Source organism: Bos indicus, chromosome 3 (genome assembly GCF_029378745.1).
Source record: "Bos indicus isolate NIAB-ARS_2022 breed Sahiwal x Tharparkar chromosome 3, NIAB-ARS_B.indTharparkar_mat_pri_1.0, whole genome shotgun sequence".
Taxonomy (NCBI): domain Eukaryota; kingdom Metazoa; phylum Chordata; class Mammalia; order Artiodactyla; family Bovidae; genus Bos; species Bos indicus.
The window spans coordinates 120,722,269-120,731,333 of NC_091762.1; the positions used below are offsets into that span (position 1 = coordinate 120,722,269).

A 9,065-nucleotide genomic window follows, 5' to 3' on the forward strand; every position below is an offset into this window, starting at 1 on the left:
CCCACTGTGTGACTGGGAGGCCCGCCTTATCGGGCCCCTGAGGTGTGGCCTCTCGTGGCTTCCTAACGTTGCCAGAGGCGGTCAGGTCCTATTTGCAGTGTGCAGTGGGGGCCGTTGTGCAGAGAGACCTCCCATAAGAAGTGTTAGGACTCAGCAAGTTTATTTTAGAGAATTAAAGTAAAATGCATGAATTATTAGAAGGCTTAACACTTGGAGGCATTTTCTGCTACAGTAACAGCAGGGCTTTGAGAAGGGGGCTTAGTGACTGGGGGTGGGAGGCAGCAAATGGCAGGGGAAACCCCTGCTTCCTTGCAGGACAAAGCTGGCCCGCTCGAATGTCAGAAAGTGAAGCGGCAACCTCTGGCCCTGCAGTTTGCCGCTGGGACTCACCCTGCAGCGTTGACCTGTGTACGCACACACGGCACATGAGCGCACGCGACACACGAGCACGCACTCGGCTCACGGGCACACGTGGCGGTGGGCCGTGCCCCCAGGCCATGCACGAAGCGCCGAGTGCAGCTGGGGTCAGTCAGCGGCTGGTCGCTGGCCGTGCGCCTGTTGAGGAGGAGGCGAGCGTGGCCCTTGAGGCCCTTGGGGAGAGGAGGGGACGGAGGGCAGCTCACTGCTGCTTCCAAGAAGGACGCAGACCCTTGGACGCCAGTTCCAACAGAACCTTCCTGCGTGGAGACCGTGGCGGGGCCTCACTTTGCAGAGGCTCTGGAGGTGGGGTCCGGAGGGGGGGAGGTGTCGTTGTCTATACTTCGAGAGGCTTTGCCTTCTTTTTCTGCTGGGAGCAGGTGCAGTCATATCAAACCTGGATGTCCCAGGCACAGGCTAACTCGGGTCCCGCAGCTCTACTGGGCTGGATGGCTGAGTCAGCCCTGGGCTGCAGCCTGCCCTCAGCTGGCTCCGAAGGGGCTACGAGCCCTGCCCCCAGTGCCACGGCTGGCTGGAGGCCCCCTGCTTGGCCAGGGCCCCCTGGCTGTGGAAGGGGTGCGTCCTTGGGGAGATGGGTGTTGTCCTTGGGGGGGGGTCTTGGCTCAGCAGGACTTCAGGGCACAGGCCAGGGGCCCGTCTCCAGGCCCCATGCCGGCCCGGGAGGGTGTCAGGTCACCTGTGAGAGCCTTCCTGGACTGGGGACTCTGGGCCGTCCGGGGGCTCTGGGGCCCTCCTGCCTCGCTGGCCCTGGTTGTGGGCTCCGTCCCCTTCCCGCCATCCCGGGCTCGGCACGTGGTCCTGTGGGGCTGCCTGAGCGCCTTGTGGCTGGTCTCTGGTTCCAAGCCTCCGAGGCCTGTGGGTGGCCCCTGCAGCTTGGCCTCTGACTCTGGAAGCCAGGCTGCAGGCTGGTGTTTCCCACCTGTTTCAGGGTTGGGATGGTGGTGGGGGGGAGCGGACAGCTGACCCCCCTAGCGAAGGAGGTGGCAGAGGCTGCGCCTTGGGAAGTAGGCTCGCATCAGGCGTTTCCTGCTGGGGCAACCCTGAGAGTGGGGGTGACCCCTAGGGTGAGGAGCGGTGACCTTGAGGGTGGGGTGACCCTGAGGATGGGGGGGTGACCCCGAGGGTGGGAGGCATGATAAAGGTGGGGGTGACCCCAAAGTTGGGGGGTATGATGAAAGTGGGGTGTGATCCCGAGGGTGGGGGGCATGATGAAGGTTGGGGCAACCCTGAGGGTGGGGGGCATGATGAAGGTGGGGGTGACCCCAAGGGTGGAGGGCATGATGAAAGTGGGGTGTGATCCCGAGGGTGGGGGGCATGATGAATGTGGGGGTGACCCTGAGAGTGGGGGGCATAATGAAGATGGGGGTGGCCCTGAGGGTGGGGGGTGACCCCGAGGGTGGGGGGCATGATGAAGGTGGGGGTGACCCCGAGGGTGGGGGTGGCAAGGGTGGGGGTCTTGCTCCTGGGCTCACAGCTGCTGGGGTGGGGGCTGCCGTCCTCTCTGCCCACCCCCCACTGGCTGGTGACGGTTCACATCTGCCTCTGAGCCCCCAACTCCTCTGTGCTTTGGAGTGTCTCAGTGGACAGTGTCTTGGAGTCAGTGAAACAAGAGAGGGGGTGCCAGGCAGGCTGGACTGCAAGAGACCCTCCTTCCAGACCAGACAGGAGCCCTGTGTCTGGAGCAGGGAGCAGGAGAGACCCCCAACACCTGTGATTTCCCCGGGATAATCCCCTGAGGTTCCTGGGAGGGCTTGAGAGCGTATTGTGTTTGGATTAGAAAAAGCTGATTTTCACCTTAAAACATCTAAGCTGCAACCTGAGAAGAGGTTATGTAAGAGAAGGGCCTGCTGGAGGGGCCTGGGGTGTCGAGGAAGGGGCTGCAAGTGGCCCCCGGGCAGGAGGAAGCTGCAGTTGGGGTGAGAGCTGCTGGAGAGCCTGGGGGTGCGAGAACGTCCCATTGCTCAGCCCCTGGGATGGGGTGCGCCTGGGTGGGAGGCACCCTGCCCAGGCCTGCAGTGGGGCAGAGTCCCCATCCTGTAAGCTGGACTTGAGTTCTGGAGCCCAGAGGCTTGGGGGGAGACTGGTGGCCTCGTGGCCCTGCAGGTGGGCGACCTGAGCATGTCCATCAGGACGCTGACCCCAGAAGGGTGCAGGTGGCCCCGACCCCTGACCTCACTCACGCTAGATGCTGGCCCCAGCCTGCCCCCCGCCCCGTCTCTTCCCTGACCTCCGCCAGGACCAGGGGTGGTGGCCCCACCAGCCCCACTGCTGCCTGGCCCACTGCCGGGGTCCAGCCCCGGTGGATCCAGGGGATTCGAAGCGGGGACGGCGTCGGCGAACTGGATACAATAGCTTTAATTAAATATTAATTAGAGATATAAAGAGTAATAGAATGAGGAATGCTCAGCAGGAAAATTCAGTGGAGAAAAGAGGCTGAATAACTTGGTTTACGTGGAAAGCTAATAAAATTCTAAGGCAAGGAATTTGCGTCACCTACATAGGCCGCAGGCGTCCTCCCGTTCTCCCGAAGGAGAGGAGACACTAAGGCCTCCCCAGTCAGATCTTAGAAGCCCAGGCATAATTAGTAGGCTTGACGAGCCTCCACTGTCCAGATGGGAATTCAGCCAGAAGGTGAGAGAAAGAACGACATGCGGAGACCAAGCTCCGGTGAACAAGGCCTGCACTTTATTTTCCAAAGTAGTTTTTATACCTTAAGTTGTGCGTAGAGGATAATGGGGGGAGGTCAGCAGTCCTTGATCCCTATCGAAGCCAGGTTTTCTTCCTGCAAACTTACCATATGCAAAAGTTTAGGTGATTTACATCATCTTCTGGCCAGGAGGCCTGTTAACATTTTATGACCCTTTTTTCAGAAAACTTATTTTTCTCTAAAGGTGATGATTCTAAAGTCAGGCGCCACCCTCCAAAAACATTAAAGTTGCATTCCTATAGGGCAAAGGTGTGGTGGGCTATAACAAGAAAAGAATTAACTCAGGGGTCCAAGGTTACAAACATTAAAGCTACTACTTACATTCCTATACACCAATTATATTAATCAATATACTCCCAGGGACACAGTAGGTAAGGGATATGGAAACTTAGCAGCAAACATTGGCCCAACAAGTGAAAAACCCTTCACCAATACAATTTCTAATCAATCTTTTAACTGCTCAAAGGAATCTGTATTTAGACAGTTAAGAACATCTCATGCCTCTCACAGTTGGGAGGCTCTGAACAATCACATGTGGCCGGAAGGACCTGTTCAGGCAGGCTAGAGGACTTCCAAAGGAGTTTGTAGGTTGAAACACTCTTGTCATGCCCAGGAACTTTATTAACTGGAGCTGTAAGTTAACTCTTTTTCAGAGAGAGGTGGTGGGGGACAGGCGCCCGTAAAGTCAGAGGTGTAGGTGAGAGCACAAAGCAGTAAAGTAGGCAGACTCTGGTTTTGGGGGTAGATGCTCGAGAATTTCCAGGGGGACTCCTGAGGCTTGATCCTGCCTTTGCATATGCCGAGCCTCCTTCCTCATGACCTTTGCCATGGGCGGAGTTCCTCACGCTGGCTCCCGGCATCCCACAGCCTGCCGTCCCAGGCTCCAGGCACCTCAGACCCCGCGGGCCAAGAGGATGGGCTGAGTTTCTTCCCGTTCACCGGCGGTGGGGACATGGCCCCTTCTGGGACAGTCACCCTGGTGAATGCACTCGGGACGGCCCTTGCTGACTCCTGCTCCTCCAGGGAGCCTCAGCCCTCCTCGCCACGGGCCGGTCCATCCTGGCAGGCTTCCAGAGTGGTTCCTGCAGGGGCGTGTGAGAAAGCGGCTGTGGGCATCCCTGGCAGGCCTGTCTCCCCGGGGCCCCTTCCCCTCTCCTCTCCCCCGAGGTGGTCTGGGCGTCCCGTGGGGCAGCCGCCATGGTCAGCCGTGTCCCTTTGTTTCTGGGCAGGGTAAGCAGCAGCCGGCTCCACAGCCGAGGCATCGGGGCAGTGAGGGAGCAGGGCAGGTGGACCCAGGGTAGCTGGCTGGCAGCTGCCGGGCCCTCCGCGGGCCCTGGACTCAGAGCCGGAGGGCGGGGCAGGGGTGAGGGGGCCGCCCTGCATGTGACCCGCTCCCGGGGTTCACCAGCCCGAGCCCGGAGGGGCCGCAGGCGGTCAGCTGCCCGGCCCTGGGCTGGTGAGGGGGGTGCATCCGTGGCCTCTAAATGGGAGGCCCCCTTCTGCCGGCCCCCAGCCCCCGTTTAGGGTGGAGCCCAGGGGCGGAGCTGCGCTCTCAGGCTGCCCTCTTGCCCGGTCCCCGGTGCCGCCCATCCCGCAGGCCCTGTGCCTGCTGCCCAGTGAGAGTACGGGCAGCCCTGGTGGGCAGAGCCCTGTAGGGTTAAACTGCCCCTCGCAGGAGGGAAGCGGACCCCGGGGCCGGGGCACGGCCTCAGCCCTCAGCCCAGAGACAACCACTGGCCCTCGGAGGCAGCTCTGCCGGCTGCACCACCGCACCTGCTCCCACGCTTTGCTGGAATCTTCTTGGAGTCCCATCGACCCCTGGGGCCCTGCCGGGGTGAGCAGGAGCCCCTAGACCCTGGCCTCACAGGGGCTTCCGTCGTGACTCCCGAGCCCAGGCAGCCCCTGCCTGTGTCCCCAGCCCCCCTGGGCTCTATGTCCTGTTCTGGGTGCCAGCCCAGATCTGAGCTGGGGCCGCAGCAATGGCCCCTGGGCTGCCCACCTTGACCCGCTCCTCTTACTCGGATCTGGGTGCTGGGACCCCAGCTGGGGTGCAAGGCAGCCTCCCCGCCCCCGGTCTGTGGGTGTAGGGGCAGGAGAGGGAGTGGGTGGGGAGAGAGCATTCCCCTGAAAGGTGGGGCCGGCCTGAGCCTTCAGGCGAGGAATGCTGAGGCTGCTGGCGTTTGAGTGGGAGACCCCCCCGCCAGCAGCACCGTGGCCTTGGAACGCGGGAGGAGGTGAGCAGGACAGAGGGGGCCTCCGGGGCCGCTGGACACTCCGGGTGATGAGGGCTGTGGCCGCCGGGCCGAGGCCTCTGACGCCGGCAAGGCCAGGCCATGGGGACCCAGGGTGGCACGACTGTCCCCCATCCAGGCCTTGCAGAGTGGGCACTGGGGCCTGGGCAGCAGCTCTGTCTGCAGGGTGACCTCCGGTTCCGCCCGCAGGGTCTCCGGCACAGGGCAGACAGCACGCGGAGATGCCCGCCTCTGCAGGGGCCCCTGTAGCCCCCAAACCAGAGCTCCCAAGTCCACAGGGCAGCCCAGGGCTGTGCTGCCCGGGGACCCCCATCCGGCCCTGGAGGTCAGAGACAGGCAGTCTCAGGAGACTGAGAGCCCAGTCACGGGCAGGAGGTTCACAAGGCCCAAGATGGGCTCCTGATGACAGGAGGCCAGGAAGGGGGACACGGGGCTCCTAGCCGTCCTCTGGGACCCCGACCCTGAGGGGCTGTGATGGGGGTGGGGCACTCAGTGAAGGCCTGGGGGGAGTCCGCAGAAGCTGCGAGCGGGCGGGTTGGGGTGATGGAGGGTCTCTCTGGCGCAGACAGGCCACTCCCCACCCGTCGCTGTGGGGGCTCGGTTTGCTCCGGAGAAGGAGGCCCAAGTCCCCACTGCCCTGCAAAGCAAGCCCCCAGCCCCCAGTTCCCCAGCCCCCAGCCCCCAAGGTCATCAACCAGCCCCAACTCCCCAAGGTCATCACCCACCCCCAGCCCCTCAAGGCTGTCCCCCATCCCCCAGCCCCCCAGGGCTGTCCACCCATCCCCCAGCCCCCAGCCCTCCCCCCACAGTGGCTGGGTCAGGCTTGTGTGTGGCAGTGTCCTCTCCCTGCCCCATTCGGCTCCCCATCCAGGCTACTCGCAGGCATCTCCCCTCCCGGAGGCCCCTCCTGCTCCGACCCTCCTCGCGGCTCCTGACGGCTGACCCCTGAGACGCCCTGATTTTGGCCAGGCCCGTGGTCCACTCCTCCTCTCTGCTGCCGGCTGTGCCGGCAGGACCTGCTGGGGGCCCCTGCCTTTGACAGCAGACGCTGACCGCTGTGGTTCTGGGGTCCAGCAGCCTCACCGTGAACTGGGGGTGCAGCCGTTGACCCTGCCTGGCGCCTGGCCCCCTCACCTGGAGCCAACCCCCCAGGACCATCGGTGTCCCCGCGGGTGGGGCCCCAGGGGACTCTCAGGGTCTCTGTCAGCAGCCTGTCCCCCAGGTCCATCACTGAGCGTCTGGGGTAGGTTTGGAGGAGAGCAAACAGTTGTAGCAACAACGAAGCCTGAGGCCCAGGTGGGTAGGAGAGTGAGGGGTCTGCTCCAAGACCTCCTCACGTGTGGCCCTTAGCGTTCCCACCCTTGGCCAGAGATGGGGCTCCTCACCCCGGGGTGCTCAGGGAGGTTTCTTGTTCCCCTGGAGCCACGTGCTGCCTTGCTGCGGGAGGAATGGGCTCTGAAGTCGGAGCTGGTGATGGCTGTTTACCTGCCCAGCCCTGGCCCAGAGGAGCCGGGCAGACAGCTGCCTTTTGGCCCAGCGAGGGCCCTGAGAAAGTCAAGGAGCCCCGCAGGCCCGCACCATGGGGAAGACCAGCCTCCCAGCAAACTGGGGCCTCCTGTGCCAGGAGGGCACTGCCCCAGGGCCCCGGGGACAGAGGGTGGCTGCAGGTGGACGATGCCCTGCCTCCTGACCTTGGGCTGGGCTGTGTGGCTCCGTTGGCAGTGAGGTATGAGGGGCGGTGGTCTGTCAGGTGAGACGAGCCCATACCTGACCCCGTGAGTCCTGGCAGCCATGCCCTGGAGCCTTCAGGTGGTTTGTCTGGGTGCTGCAGGTGGGGCTCACCGGTGAGGTCGGGGCTGGGAGCACAGTGCTTCTGTCTCTTCATCCCCCACCCCCCCCCGCAGATACGAGGTACATGGTGTGGGCCCCAGCTCCCCCAAGGAAGGCCCTCCCAGAACCTCGGCTGGGCAGGGAGCAGGGCCCCAGCCTTCTCGCCACCCTTCCAGCTGAGCATCTCTTTTCCTCAGGTGCGGGCTCCCTGAACTCCGCCCCTGCCCCCCAAGCCCTGCTGTGTCCGAAGCACCATGGGAGAGAAAGTGAGTGTGCCAGCGAGGCCTCTCCAGCAGCTCGCCAGAAAGTCCTGGGAGGGTTCTGAGCGCACGTCTGCACGTCTGCCCTTCTGCCCATCCACCATGATGGGTCAGACCAGGCTGGGGAAGGGCCTGTGGACAGGCAGCCCCAAAGTGCCTGGCCATTGCGGCACCCCTGGCACCCACATGGCCAAAGACCCTGGGCTGGCTGGGGCTGGGTGCCGGGAGCCGGCGAGAGACATTCCACTCGTGACAAAGGTCATGAGGAAGGAGGCTCGGCATACGCAAAGGCGGGATCGAGCCTCAGGAATCCCCCTGGATATTCTCGAGCATCTACCCCCAAAAAACCAGAGTCTGCCTACTTTATTGCTTTGTGCTCTCACCTCTGACTTTACTGGGGGCTGTCCCCCACCACCATCTCGCTCTCTCTGTCAAAGAGTTAACTTACAGCTCCAATTCATAAAGTTCCTGGGCAAGTAGGAGTGTTTAAATCCAAACCCCTCAGATGGCTCTCTAACTCACCTGACAAGTTTACCCGGACTCCTACAGCTATGCATACGATTGTTTATAGTCTCCCAGCCTTGAGAGGCACGGGAAGCTTAAGATATTCAAATAGCTTAGAGCCTCTCAGAGAGTTAGAAACTGTCAGAATAAAACTAGTAAAAGATTTCATTGATGAGTCAATGCTTGTTGCCAAGTTTTCACATCCCGTGAATTGTATCCTTGAATATGTATTGATTAATAGTTGGTATGTAGAAAAAATAAGTAGTGGCCTTGGTGTTAGTAACTTTAGACCCTTAAGGTAATAAATTCTTTCCTTTGTTGTAAACCCATTACACATCCACCCTATAGGAATGCAATTTTATCTTCGGAAGATGGCGCCAAACCTTAAAATAATTACTCTTAGAGAAAATAAGTCTTTGTTGATAAGTCCTTGTCAAGAGTCATAAAATGTTAATAGGCCTTCTGGCCAGAAGATGATGTAAATCACCTAAACCATTTGTATACGATAAATTTGCAGGAAAGAAACCCTGGTTTTTGATAAGGATCAAAGACTGCTGACTTTGCATCCCCTATTATCCTCTATGTGTAACTTAGGCTATATAAGCCCCTGTTGAAAATAAAGCTACGGGCCTTGCTCACCAACGCTTGGTCTCCCCATGTCATTCTTCCCCTCAACTTCCAGCTGAGTCTCCATCTGGAGCATGGATATCCTCTGCGACCACTTATTTGCCTGGGCTTCTAAGACCCACTCGAGAAGGTGTCTAAGGTGGGGCACCTTCCACTATTCGAGAGGGCGCCTGCGGCCTCCGTGGTCAGAGCTAACCTGGTGTCACGGGTTATATTGATTTTCCGTGTAAACCAAGCTACTCAGCTTCTTTTCTCCACTGAATTTTCCTACTGAGCTATCCTCATTCTATTACTCTTTATATCTTTGATAAATAAATGAATAGGTCGCCAAAGCCGTCTCTCCTTCGAATGCCCTGGATCAGCCGGCGCTGGACCTCGGCAGCTGGGGTGCTTCACGGCGGAGTGAGGAATTTTATCTTCCCTTATGGACCTAACATTTGGTTAAAA

The 9,065-nt window shown here is 60.4% G+C and overlaps 1 long non-coding RNA gene across 1 annotated transcript; it reads left to right on the plus strand.

Annotated features, from left to right (window-relative positions):
* Nucleotides 1–4,525: 4,525 nt before the first annotated feature.
* On the plus strand, nucleotides 4,526–8,633 carry LOC139182323 (uncharacterized). Its single transcript, XR_011565994.1, has 2 exons — nucleotides 4,526–4,979; nucleotides 7,425–8,633. It is a non-coding gene; the product is annotated as an uncharacterized lncRNA (long non-coding RNA).
* Nucleotides 8,634–9,065: the final 432 nt, after the last annotated feature.